We start from the raw sequence: 13,224 nt of genomic DNA on the forward strand, positions 1-13,224 counted from the left end.
CACAACAAAATGTTTTTCTGTGCTTTGTTTTGTTTGAGGTTTGGTTTGGTTGTGTGTGTGTGTGTGTGTGTGTGTGTGTGTGTGTGTGTGTGTGTGTTATTTGTGGGAGAATTTGCAAGAGCAAAGGGTGGATACGAGAGGATGGGGAGATGAGCAGGACTGGGGTGCATGATGTGAAACTCACAAAGAATCAATAAAACTGTTTTTAAGGGGAGGGGGGAGAGAAAGTGAGCAGAGCACCAGTGCGCGTCTGTTTTCTGACTGCAGGCACACATGAGCAGCTACTTCTGCACAGTGGACTGTAAACCCTCAAACTGTTAGTCAAAACAAGCCCTTCCTCCCTTAACTTGCATCTTTTTCTTTTGCAAAAGAAGGATTTCTATTTCTCTTTAAAGGAATCCATAAAAATCTTGACATACTGAGAAACTGTGCTCAATCACAATTTTAGAGGGGTGATGTCCATACACCCACATTTCCACCATATGGTCCCTCAAACTGATTGTGCTTCTCTGGTAATTTAGGTACAGAAACCCAGAATAGGAAAAAGCTGATAATGAACCACTCAACCAAGCATCCAGAAAGATGACAATGAGACTTCTGTTCATATCAACAAGGGACACCAACATACCAAGTTCTTGTGAGAGAGCTGAACTTCATAATTTACATGTAAACATTTTCCTTTTTTTTTTTTTTTTTTTTTTTTTTTTTTGTCTGAAACCCATAAATAGCCAGTATGACAGCCACTCCTGTACTGAGAGATTAACATACTTCCCAGAGCATCAGTGTCATCAGAACAATCTGAAGATATAGGAGGTAGTGGGGGATTTATAGGTGGTCCCAAATAGAATAGAGGCATCCAACATGGCAAGAAGCGGACATGGAGGTGGTCCCAGTGGTGAGCCATTGAATCTTCAACTTGGTTTTCCTGGTCCCAATCCCAACCCTGGCAATGGAAGTGCTGGAAGGAGAAGTGAGTTGTGCAGAGCAGCTTTGTACAAATGTGGTTTACTTCCAGGAGATCTAGAGGAAGCCTGACTTTCATCTTCATTCTCCTGAGTGCTCAGTTCTGTGTTCATAGCTACTACACAGGTTGTGGAAAGTAGATCAGACAGATTTTGCTCTGCTCTGTTTCCATATCCAGTATAAACCACAACACAGGTTTCCCTCTTAAAGTCAACTCAAGTAGTGGTAGGTGGGTAAGCACAGCCGCCTTCTGACCAAACGGAAGAACATTTTTAATATAGTTTATTAATTTATTCATATTACATCTCAACTGTTATCCCATCCCTTGTATCCTCCCATTCCTCCCTCCCTCCCATTTTCCCCTTACTCCCCTCCCCTATGACTGTGACTGAGGGGGACCTCCTCCCCCTGTATATGCTAATAGGGTATCACATTTATCACCAACTTTCTACTATCTTCTAAGAAATTGCAGCATCCCTCTTTGGGTTTTTAGTCTTCTCAGAAGGTGTTCTTGTAGCTGTGCCTTTTGGATTATCTGGTTCCATAAATGCACCATTCCTTAGAGAACCCTTAAAGAAAGCCATAGCTTGCTTTCCTTTTGTTTTGGGTTTTTGAGACAGGGATTCTCTGTGTAATATATCCCTGGCTGTCTTGGACTTGCTCTGTAGACCAGGCTGGCCTCTACCTCACAGAAGTCTGCCTACCTCTGCCTCCAGAGTGCTGGGACTAACGGTGTGAGCCACCACGACAGGCCTAGGAAGCTACATCTTTATCATGATCCTTTATCAATGTTGCATTATTCCAGATTTTGGACCCATTGCTCTGGCCTGTGCCAGGGCACAACAGCGCCACATATTCCTGTCCCAAGACTGCGCTGCCACTGCCCGTCACCAGGCTCTTAAGTTGCTCTTATCAGGAATTTTGTCACAAGAACAAGGAAAGTAGATAATCTAGACAGCATGTCTAGAAATCATGTACTTCAAGGACATGTCCCTGAGTGTGTGTGTGTGTCTGTGTGTGTGTGTGTGTGTGTGTGTGTGTTTTACAGTGGCTACAGAAAGTCATACCCTTTCACCCACCTTGAAAGGCTGCTACACGGTGGTGGGCTAGGAATATTTTTACAAGTGGGCTTTTGAGACTGGAGAGGGAAAGCCACAACATTTTTTTTCTTGGTGAAAAGCATATAAAGGAGAGGTAATTTGGTGCACACTGGAAAGAACAAATGAAGGGGTCCAGCAACCCCACGTTTGTCTTCTAAGTCCTGATAATAGAAGACTCCCCATTCTGTATGCTTGCCAGTTCCTGTGGTATAAATATGCCCATTTACACCCTCTTAGCCATGCGAGATTCTATGTGTCGATATTTACCCTTCGCTGTTATTGAAAGCACTTGGATTCCCCAGGGAGGCTGGTGAGACTTGTATCTGATGATGTCTCTGGAGGAAGAGTTAAGGGAGAAAGATGAATGTGGGTACCACCATCCCATGTGCTGGGGGCCTGGATGCAACCAAAGGAGGAAGTAAGGATGCTCCCAGAGGACCGATATTCTCCTCCTCTGCTCCCTGATCAGCTAGGAAGGGAGCAGCCCTCCTCTTTGTACCCAGGCCCATGGACCAAGCAACCATGCACTGAATCCTCTGAAACCTTGACCCCCAAATAGATAATTCCTCCATGTTGCTGTTTCTGTTATATATTTGGTCACAGAAATACAAAAGGAAATGAATAAAGAGACCTGGAGGCTGAGGGGGTAGCTTAGCCTGTAAAGTACTTACCATGCAAGCATGAGGAACTGAGTCAGAGCCCAAAGATCCAAACAAAAGCCTGGCATGGTGTATTACCATCCCTGGAGAAACAGAGCTAGGAAGATCCCTGGGGCTCATTGACCAGAAAGGTTAGCTGAAAGGGTGAGTTTCAGGACAGTGAGAGACCCTGTCCTAAAAAGTAGAGACGATGGCACCTGGGAAATATTACCCAAGATTGAACTCTGGCCACACATACACACACACACACACACACACACACACACACACGAACTAGCATGAAAAATACTTCTGCCGTAGAGTTACAGTTGATGTAATAACCTCAGAGCAATCTAATGTTAAAATAATTAGAAATGGGTGTGGCTTGAATATTTATTATCTTTTTAAATTGTAGTATGTATAATTGAAGTTTGTATCATGTGATTTATTTTTTCTTTATTCATAATATGTATTTTCACACATACACATGCTCGCACACACACACACACACACACACACACACACACACACAATTCAGGGCCTTGGACATACTAGCAAACACCCTAGCTGGTTTTTTTTTTCTTTGAGACAGGTAGGCTAGTTGCTGTGATGAGGTACCTGGTAACAATTTAAGGAAGGGTTTATTCTGGCTCACAGTTTGACAATACATCCCATCATGATAAAGAAGTCATGGCAGCAGGAATATGAGGCAGCTAGTCACAGTCCATCTACAGTCAGGAAACAGAGTCAGGAAGACCAGGGATTATGCTACCCAAAGTCAGAGTGAGTCTACGCACCTCAGCTAACCCTAGCTAGAAACTCCTTATAGATGTGTCAAGATGTTTGTTTCCAAGGTGATCCTAGATCCTGTCACATTAATGATTTTATTAACCATCATCTGGGGTCTCACTGGAGCCATCCCAGAATAATCTCAAGCTCTCACCTGGCCATGTCACTTAACTTTTAATAAGGACCAAGCATAACTACTGGCTTACAAATTCTATCTGGCCTCAAACTCTTTATTCAGACCAAGCTGGCCGAGAACTCAGGGATATCAGCTTGTCTCTGATTCCTGGGTACTGAGATTAAAGGTACATGTACAATACCATGTCCAGTGCTGAACTTGACTAGTCAGCTCTCCTGGGCTAGCCTAAGCCAGCTCCAGCATGTTAATGGAGTGCCTGAAGACACTGTAAACACAAATTCATGGAGCTGGCCTGAACTGGTATGACTTTAAGGTATCCCTATCAGTATCTTGGCCTCCAATCTGAGCCAACCTAAAGAACAGCTGAATAGCATATGCCACTCTCACCCTGAGTCATTCTCTCAGGGGCACTGCCTAAGGTCCCTCGGGTATTCAAATAACTCCTGTGAGAGATGCTGCGCTAAGTGACATGGGTTTGAACAAACAGCTTAATGGTTAGGAATATGTACTGCTCTTGCAGAGGACCTGAGTTCTGTTCCTAATACCTATGCCAGGAGGCTTAGAACTGCCTGTAACTCTAGTTCCAAGAGACTCTGACACCACTGGCCTCCACAAGCACCAAGTACTTATGTATACATACATACATACATACATACATACATACATACATACATACATACAATTTAAAATAGTAAAAAAAAATATATTAAAACCAGCTGTGCTCTACAAAACCACACACAAGAAAAACTATTTTTTGGAGGAAGATAGTAGATATGATAAATAGACCAATCAAAATCTAGGAACTTCAGCTGGGAAGATGCTTCAGTTTCTAACATGCTTGATTGCCACACATGCATTAGAAAAGCATGAAGACCTGACCTCAATCTCCAAAACATATATAAAAATGGAAGGCATGATGGTATGTGTATATAGCCTTGGCACTGGAGAAGCAGAAGCAAGCGTGTACTGCAGCTTGCTGACCAGCCAGCATAACAAAATCAGTTGAGTTCCAAGTGAAAGCGAGACCCTGTCTCAAAAAACCAAGGTGCACACTGACGGAATTACATCCAAGGTTATCCTCTGTCTTGCACACACATGAGCATGCACCAACATACCCATGCTCAGTCATGCATGCACACGCATGCACACGCATGCACACGCATGCACACGCATGCACACGCATTTAAAAGGCTAGGAATTGTATAACTAGAACACCACTAAACCAGTAACCACCTAACAGACACCCAGGCAGTATGTGCAGCAGCAGCACTGGTAAGCCATCCCTCACACCCTTACCTCTGAACTTCCACCTTCAACAACTAGGTCCTGAAGCCTTCAGAAGTAACTCAATAGTACACTTGCTTAGCATGTCCAAGGCTTTGGATCCAGCACTGTCAAAAAGACATAAGAGGAGGAAGGTAAAATTGTTGCTCATAGTCTGGCAAGTAGCCTGGGTTCCATGTCTGGTGGACTGATCCAGGTGCCACTTGCTTCTCAAGAACAGGCATATTTCAAGGTCAAAGGTCGCATTTCTATCTCAGGAATGACTAGAGCACTTTAGGATGAGGCTCGCGTGCTAGGTGAGGCTCCCAGTCTCACAGGGGGATATGGAAATGATTTTCCACCAGCTGTTATAATTTAGCTTTTTTAGAATAAAATTGCTGGTATCAGAAGGCAGTGGAGACTCAGGAGCTCCATAAGCCCATGATGATACCAAAAGTGTTGTAGCCCTTTGTCAAGCTGCTGTGCTGAGCACAGCAAAGAAGGCAGATGGATGTCCGAAACAGGCTGAAAGGCGGGTCTGGTGAGACGCAGGCCTGGCGGTGCTTCACCAGCAGGTCAGCACTGAGCTAGTGGCCTAGTGGCAATGGAGTGGGTTTCAGCTGCTGCCAAGGCAGCTTCACTATCACTGTCTTGACCAACAATCAAGCCCCAGGCATCCAGTGGTGATTCTTCCCCAGAATAAATGAAGTTTTGCATGATCCTGGAAGAGGAATGTCATGAGCACCAGCGAGCAAGCCAGCCTACCTTTATTTATAAACCTTGGACGGTAGGGAGGGGTTTGTGGGTGAATGTGTCTGATTTGCTCAGCCTAGAGGTGCCACGATACTTAATCAACACACAGTAAGAAGAGGTCCTATCACAAGAAAGAAAACACAGCACTTAATTATCGTATGGGTGAGGGAAGAACTTCTAGGTAGAATTAAAGGTCATTTGCTAGAGGCTAGGATCTCCTTAGCATAGGGTGCGGTATTCCAGGAATTCCTAGGTGCTTACTGAACAGGTTCTATCAGGAGATTGTTGGGCCTGTAGTCTTTCCTGAGGGGTATGTGATGCTCCTTAGAGATTCTAGGGTTCAGAAAGGGAATAGCTCTGAGAAACAGAGTGCCATTGCTATGTACCAAGTTCAGAGGCTATCTGGAAGCCTCAGTCTTCTATCTTTCCAGCAGAACCCTACTGGAGATAAAGGAAGGTAGAAGAGGGAGAGATGAAAAATGAGAAGAAAGGGAAGAAGAAAGAGGAGTTTTAAAAAAAAGAAGAATATTTTTAGCTAAAAATAAAGCTCAGTAAGTGAAGCCCTTGCCCGCCATAAACTATACGTGAGGCTCTGGGTTCCATCCCCGGAATAGGCTTTTGAGAGCTTGTCTTGGGATTTTATTGCTGTGAAGAGACACCATGACCAAGGCAACTCTTATAAAGGAAAACATGTATTGGGGCTGGCTTACAGCTTCAGAACTTTAGTTCATTATCATTATGGCAGAAAGCATAGTGGCATACAGGCAGACATGGTGCTGGAGAAGGAGCTGAGAGTTCTACATCTTGATCCACAGGCAGCAGAAGGAGACTGTGTGCCACACTGAGTATAGCTTGAACATAGGAGACCTCAAGTCCACTCCCACAGTGACACACTTCATACCCCAACAAGGCCACACACCTCCTCGTAGTGCCACTCCCTAAGGGCCAAGCATTCAAACACAGGAGTCTATGGGGCCACACCAATGCAAACCACCACAGAGCACATCCTTACAAGGCAGAGCCTCTACTGTGTTGAAAAGTTTGGTCCTGATCTAGGCTACTACCTGCCTTGTCCAACTTTTCTTTTTCTGTGATGGAAGTTGACTTCCTAATCTCCCCATAGTGCGCAGCTTCAGGGGGCCAATTGGTATGTGGAAAGTATGGCCCTTGAGCTACCAAACCATTCTCAGCACTGTGAAAAAACACCCAACAAAAGAAGATAGTTCCATCTTGAACTAACATATGACCCATCCCTATCACGCCTGGGTAGATTCCTAAAGGAACCTGTGTTAGCAGAACACAGAGATACTTACACATCCATAAGTATCACTGCATTTTCATAGTGTTTTTCATACTAGCCAGGCCAAACAGTTACCCATTGATGAGAAAATCAGTAAAGCCCAAAACAGAAGCCCCACTACTTTGCTTTCTCTTACTTGACAAACATGACCAAAAGCAACTTGGAAAGGTAAGCGTTCATCTCAGCCCACAGTTTATAGTCCATCACTGAGAGGAGTCAGGGCAGGAAATCTGTTGAGTCACAAACAGAAGTAGAGACCACGGAGAAACACTACTTACAGACTTGTTCCTGTGGATCTCTCATCTTGCTTCTTTATACACCCCAGGACCACTCACAGTGTGCTGGGTCCTTCTACATCAGTCAAGAAAATACCACACAGACTTGCCTACAGGTCAGTCTAATGGAGGCATCCTCCTTTTGTTATGTTGTTTGTTTGTTTGTTTGTTTGTTAGGAGTTTTTTGGGTTTGTTGTTGCTGTTGTTTTGTTTTGTTTTCTTGAGATAGGATCTCACTATAGTTTTGGCTCTCCTAGAACTCACTATGTAGACCAAGCTGGCCTTGAACTCGCAGAGATCCTCATGCCTCTGCCCCCCTCAAGTGCTAGGATTAAAGGCATGTGTCACTACACACAACGGAAGGCCTCTTCTTGAGGGTCCTTCTTCCCAGGTAACTCTAGTTTTTATCAAATTGACAAAAACTAAACAACACAGGCTGTCTCTCCCCCACAACCCCACCTTAAGCTTTTCTTACATGGCTAAATCTTTCCTCTTCAATACAGTGCTGTAGAACACCATTCTCCAAGCAAAGCAGCTGCTGTATTCGTCAAAGCAGCTGTGCCTGCTTGCAAAAGATCAGAGGAGGCAGAGGCAGGTGGATTGCTGTGAGTTCGAGGCCAGCCTAAAGAAAAGCAATCATCGGTTACTGTGAGTAAGCCATCATTCATGCTTGGTGAAGTCGTCCCAATGCAGCCACTTTGGGGTTCGCCCACACTCCTACTGGTAACCTGTCACCCACATTCTGTAAGCTCAATGATCTCGCTGGTTCCTCAGGGTAGAACTCTGGTGGACTCATACCTTGGCTTGTCACTCAGACCTTATGGGGAGGTCTCATTTACATCTCCCCAGGGTAGAGAGTCTCCCACCAGTGGGAACATTTGCCCTTCTCCCCGTCCAATACACAGAAAGAAACATCCAAACAAAGAGCAAGACCCACATCTTCCTGACATCAGGCCCATGTCAATTCATTCAAATATCAGCAACTTGCTCCAGGTTTGCCTCGGAAATAGTAGAGCAGAATGAAAATCGCTGCTGTTCTTCCTGAAGCCTCACCGCTATCACGGCACTGGGGACAGGGAGGGGAATTAAAAATGTAGCAGTATTTAGCAAGACCCATCCCTCGTTAAACAAGACTACAATTAGGGCTGAATATTCTTCCTAGGAAATGTGGTCCTGCACCTACTTGACAAAGGAAAGAAATAAGGTGTTCTTTTTTTTTTTTTTTTTTTTTAAAGGGCCACCAGGCACTAATTTCCAAGAGAGAAAAAAAGAGAGGAGAGCAGAGAGAAAGATCTCTCACAGCCATGGCCAGAGGCTGGTCTCCTAGGTGATTCTAAATCTTCTCAAGTGGACAACTGATATTAGCCTCTATGCCCATTGCAATAAGAATTCGGGTGACACATACAGCCCACATCTCTAAGAGGAAATGGTAGAATAAAGTAAAATGCTCAACAGTAACAACCCCAAGTGTCAGACAGAGCACAGCAGACATCATACTAGCAGGGCTTTCGAGATGGGTACTGGTACCATTCTGTACATTCCATTAGCTTGTGCCTCTGTGAGCTCGGAGCTTCAATTGGGCTCCTCTGATCCATCTTGATTACACGTTCTCCAGAGCCACTGGATGGACTCTTAGTCCTCTGCACCAATTTATGAGGACATGTGCACCTGAGACAGAAAACCAAGCCCTTTGTCCTCCACCCTTGATACCTAATCACACTTGTCTCAGCATTTTCTGCCCATTCCCTGACCCTGCCCATTGGCCCAAGTTGCCTCTTGCCTCTGCTGTGTGGTGCACGCCTGTAATCCCAGCACTCCAGGAGGCAGAGGCAGGCAGATCTCTGTGAGTTCGAGGCCAGCCTGGTCTACAGAGCAAATCCAGCACAGCCAAGGCTACACAGAGAAACCTTGTCTCAAAAAACCAACCACAACAACAACAACAAAATTCATGCACAAAACTGGGCTTGTTGTCAAGAGACAATGGTGGATTGAAGAGAGGTTCCTAGGGCTTTACCCCTCCCTGCTGAACTGTTGACAACTGATGGATTCTGGGTAGGGATCACCATTGCCTTTAGTGAGCCAGACACTGGGCCCACCAGGTTATACCCATGGCCATACAGACCATCCTGGTTAAAATCTGTGGGTGAAAACAAAATTAAAAAGCTTAAATATGGGAAAGGGAGGAGGATGAATGACATGAGTGGAGGGTGGGACAAAAGTAAACAGAATGCACTGTGCATAAAATCATCAAAAGACAGTGTGATCAATAAATTGAAAGATTTTTTTTAAAGAATGAAAATGCAGGTGATCTAAGAAAACGAATATCCCAAGATGAGAAAATGCTCTATCTGTGTATCTGTGCTATTACTACTTGTGAAAAGAAGTGACCTACATGTAAGAACACTGCTGACTTTATGATAAATACAGAGGAGGTGAAGGCAGGTGGATCTGTGAGTTGGAGGCCAGCTGCTTAATATAGGAAGTTCTAGGACAGCCAGGAACTTAGTGAGACCTTGTCTCAAAGAAGGAAAGAAGGAAGGGAGGGAGGGAGGGAGGGAGGGAGGGAGGAAGGAGACTCCAGCTCCAAGGGATTCAATGGTTTCTTCTGAGCCTACATGCACACACATAGGCATACATATACATACACATAAATAAAAATAAAAAATTTTAAAGATGAACACCAGGAAATGCTACATAACTACTATGAGCACCCCTTTCAATCACGATGAAGTTTTACAGAACTTCATGGTACTTCCTAGAAGCCTCCAAAAAACTCATATTAGCTTTTACTGTAACAACCTGGTCAGGAGGATGGGGAATTGGTAAGCGCTATGAGAATTGGGGCTTGATGCTCACACAGAGTGAAATCTAACAACGAAGATATGAACTTGGGGGAAAAAATCTCTCACCAACCAATTTGATAATAAAAAAAGAGAGAGAGAAAGAGAGAAAACATAGCTTTCCCTTTAGATAGAAAATAAATAATTCGATTGACAAATAAACAGACACTTCCCTGGGAATCCATAACCATAACCCTGCCTTCACACAGATTTTGGGCTCAAGTTTATATAATCCAAGTTGGTCTGGGAACCCCCAAGCTAGGAAGAAGTAACATGCAACTTGGTTTTCAACTAATGATGTCCCCAGGGGACTTGACCAAAGCCAACACTCTAAAGCTGGCTACATTATAAAAAGACATAATATCATAAACATATCTATTCTCTCCAAGTAGACTCATGGAGTCAACAAAACCCATCAAAATCCTAGCAAACGGGCTGGAGAGATGGCTCAGTGGTTTTGAACATGTATTGCTCCTGCAGAGGGCCCAAGTTCAATCCCCAGCACCCACATAAGGCAGCTTACAACTGCTTGTAACTCCAACTCCAGGGGATGCCCCCAACCTCAGGCACAAGCACATATACATACAAACACACATGTAGATATAAATAATAATAATAATGTTTTTAATACTAGCAAGCGTTTTTATGGAAAATAACGCCTAACAACCTAAATTCAGCCGGGCATGGTGGTGCACGCCTTTAATCCCAGCACTCGGGAGGCAGAGGCAGGCGGATCGCTGTGAGTTTGAGGCCAGCCTGGTCTACAAAGTGAGTCCAGAATGGCCAAGGCTACACAGAGAAACCCTGTCTCGAAAAACCAAAAAAAAAAAAAAACTAAATTCATTGCCTCAATTCCACAAGGTTACAGAAGAGAAGTGACTCTCCAGAGTTGTCCTCAGACCTCCACATACATGCACCTGAACATGTATTACAGATAAATAAGCATTAATTAATTAATTGTAAGTGCAAGACGTGGCTCAGTGGTTAAAAGCACTTGCTGCTCCTGCATAGGACTCAGGCCCAGTTCCCAGCATCAACATGGTGGCTCACAACCATGCCTAACTCTAGTTCTAAAGGACCTAACACCTTCTTCTAAACTCCTTGGGCACCAGGCACATATGTACTATACACATACACATGTAGTCAAAACACTCATACACATAAAATAGAATAAATAAATCTGTAAAAAAAATTTTAATATAAATGCAAGAGAGCCAAAATAACTAAAATACAAAATCCCAAGGTAGCTGAGTAGAAGCACCCAAGAAAGACAAATCCACTCCTCTACTCTTCAAGGGTGACCAAATGGACCCTGCAGGACACAAAAAGTACATAGCCCACTGGCAACTGTGACCCTGTCTCCCTGGCCAAGGAAATTCATCCCCTTGTTTCAGGGAAAATTAAGCAGGGGAGTCCTAGAAAATTCAATCACCACAAACACTGACATTCCTACTTACTAGAAGGTCCCAAAGTCACCACAGGGTTAGAACCCCGTTGTGGCAACAGCCTTGAGTTCACATAATAGTTTCATTTCAGAAACTCACCCAACCCCTAGACGCCGGGCTGTTATAGCACTGTGATATGCTGAGAAAGAAGCCACTGGTAGAAGCAGTACTGCCCCAGAGGACAAGAGCCTCTGCATACCCTGTCCCTGGGACACAGATATCCCAGTACACTATCAAAGCCACCAATTAGTGTCTAAGGAATGGCCCCACCTATACAGTGCTTGCCAGGCAAGCATGGCATCTGACCCATGAACACCCATGAAGAGCCAGGTGTGATGGCAGGTACCTGTAACCCCAAAACTGAAGAGACAAAAACAGGAGGATCTTGGGAGCTCAATGACCATGCAGTCTAGCCAGCTACTCTGCAAACCCACATAGAGGCTCCTCACAGAACTAAGGCTTGAACTACCATAAAATCTATTTGTATCATCCTTGGCTAAATATGTAATGGTTAGTTTTTTTTGTCTTTTGTTTTGTTTTGTTTTGTTGTCAACTTGACACAAACCAGAGGCATCTATCTAGGAAAAAGGAACCTCAACTGAGGAGTCGCCCCCATCATATCAGCCTGTGGGGAATTCTCTTGATTGATGATTGACGTGGGAGGGCCCAGCCTCCTATGGGTGGTGCTACCCTATGCAGGTGGCCTTGGTACATATAAGACAGGTAGTTAGCCCATCCAGGGGAAGTAAGCCAGTAAGTAGCATTCTTCTATAGTCTCTGTTTTAGTTGCTGCCTCCAGGTTCCTGCCTTGAGTTCCTACCCTGGCTACCCTCAGTGATGAGATATAAAGTATACACTAAAATAAACCTTTTCATGCCAAAGTTTGTTTTAGTCAGGGTTTTAACATAGCAACAGAAACCTAATTAGAACAATACCCTAATAAATCTAAGAAGGCAGAGATAATTACACATCCATGCTTATTGCTGCATTGTTCACAAAAGCCAAGATATAAACCAACTTAGATGTTCATTAGTGACTGAATGGCTGGATGAAGAAAACATGACAAATACACACAATGGATTTGTATCCTGCCTGGAAATAATTAAAGTACATTCTATGCAAGAAAGTGGATGAGACTGGAGATCATCACGTTAAGAGAAATAAGCCAGACTCTGAAAAATAACTATAGCATGTCTTTTCTCAAATGGGGACTGTGGATTGAAATATTAAAGTATGTATAGAAAAGTAGAAGGGAAACTTGGAAGGGGAAGTAAGGAGAATGAAGGGTAACCAAGATAGTAACGGGGGAGAAAACAGAAAACATCACAGGTTATATTTCACTGACAGAATCTAGATTTAATTAGAAGTCAGAGGGTGGCCAGTGAGATGGCTCAGCAGGTAAAGGTGCTGCCAAGCCTGACAATCTGAGTTAAATCCCAGGTCCCAGATGTAGAAGAAAAGAACCAATCCCTGTAACTTGTCCTGTGATCTCCATGCATGCTCTCTCTCTCTCTCTCTCTCTCTCTCTCTCTCTCTCTCTCTTTCTCTCTCTCTCCTCTCTCTCTCTCTCTCTCTCTCTCTCTCTGTCTCTCTCTGTCTCTCTCCTCTCTTCTCTCTGTCTCTCTCGTCTGCTCTCTCTCTGTCTCTCTGTCTCCTGTCTGTCCTCTCTCTCTCTGTCTCTCTCTCTCTCTGTCTCTCTGTCTGTGTCTGTCTCCTCTCTCT

At 44.1% G+C, this 13,224-nt stretch overlaps 1 pseudogene; it reads right to left on the reverse strand.

The window, feature by feature from the left end:
• Window positions 1-697: 697 nt before the first annotated feature.
• LOC127190923 (survival motor neuron protein-like) overlaps window positions 698-13,224 on the reverse strand; it is a 39,159-nt pseudogene continuing 26,632 nt past the window's right edge.

Source organism: Acomys russatus, chromosome 6 (genome assembly GCF_903995435.1).
Source record: "Acomys russatus chromosome 6, mAcoRus1.1, whole genome shotgun sequence".
Lineage (NCBI taxonomy): Eukaryota > Metazoa > Chordata > Mammalia > Rodentia > Muridae > Acomys > Acomys russatus.